We start from the raw sequence: 1,169 nt of genomic DNA, 5'->3' as shown, positions 1-1,169 counted from the left end.
GCCACAGTGTACTGTACTTTCAGTCTTTCTGTCTTTTATCGGTCTAATAATCATAATAAGAAAGTACTTGGACACAACTTGGATGAGTTATTGTGTCCTTCACAATCCCCCTCGGACACGTTGTATTGTAACTTGTGCACTCACTAAGATAGCGCACACACACACATCAAACACACACACACACACACACACTCACACACACAAACACACTGCACTGTAATGCTTCCTACGAGAGTCACATCAAACCGTACACACACACACACACACACACACACTTCAAACACACACACAAACACACTGCACTGTAATGCTTCCTACAAGAGTCACATCAAACCGTACACACACACACACACACAAAAAAACGCACACACACACATCAAACCCCCCCCCCCCCCCCCACACACACACACACATCAAACAAGCTCACATACACACACACACACACACACTCTACTGTAACGCTTCCTACGAGAGTCACATCAAACCGTATAAGCGCCTCAGAGCGACATCACCTGCCAAGCTCTTCCTGGTATCCTGGTCACGCTAGGTTAGCACATGTAAATACACACATGACGTCGCGAAGCTTAAACCTCTAACACACACCAACAAACCAACAAAAGAGTCATCACAAATTCCTGGCCGCCCACGACTGTGTGCAGCAACGACTGACGTTTGCCTTCCAGTTGAAAATGAGATGGCTTCTTATGTACCAGAATAGATAGAAGAAAGGAAGTTGAGGCGCTTGGGGGGTAAAAGGTAGAGAGAGTAACAGAGAGGAGGGAGGGAGGGAGGGAGGGAGGGATGTGACAGGTCTTAAATCCAGAAGGAGGGAGAGGTGATAGGGTATTGAAAAGAGGTGGAAACAAAGGAAGAAAGGGAAGGAAACAAGGCGGAGGAAGAGAGAGAGGGTTAGCGCGCGGCGTTATGCTAATGCCAGGGGAAGAGAAGATGAGGCGTTCCAGAGGCTCTGAGCTCTGCTTAGGTTCCTGAGCCGGGCGGCTAATCCTCTCACTCTTCCTACTGCTGCGCATCCTGTCTTAGAGAGCGACACACACACACACACACACACACCGCACACACACATGCATGCAGCACGCACATACACGTACACACACACAACGCACGCACACACACATGCACGCATGCACACACACACACACACACACACC

Source organism: Nansenia antarctica (assembly GCF_963989245.1).
Source record: "Nansenia antarctica genome assembly, chromosome: 11".
In the NCBI taxonomy this organism is placed as follows: domain Eukaryota; kingdom Metazoa; phylum Chordata; class Actinopteri; order Argentiniformes; family Microstomatidae; genus Nansenia; species Nansenia antarctica.
This window is presented reverse-complemented; position numbering follows the sequence as displayed.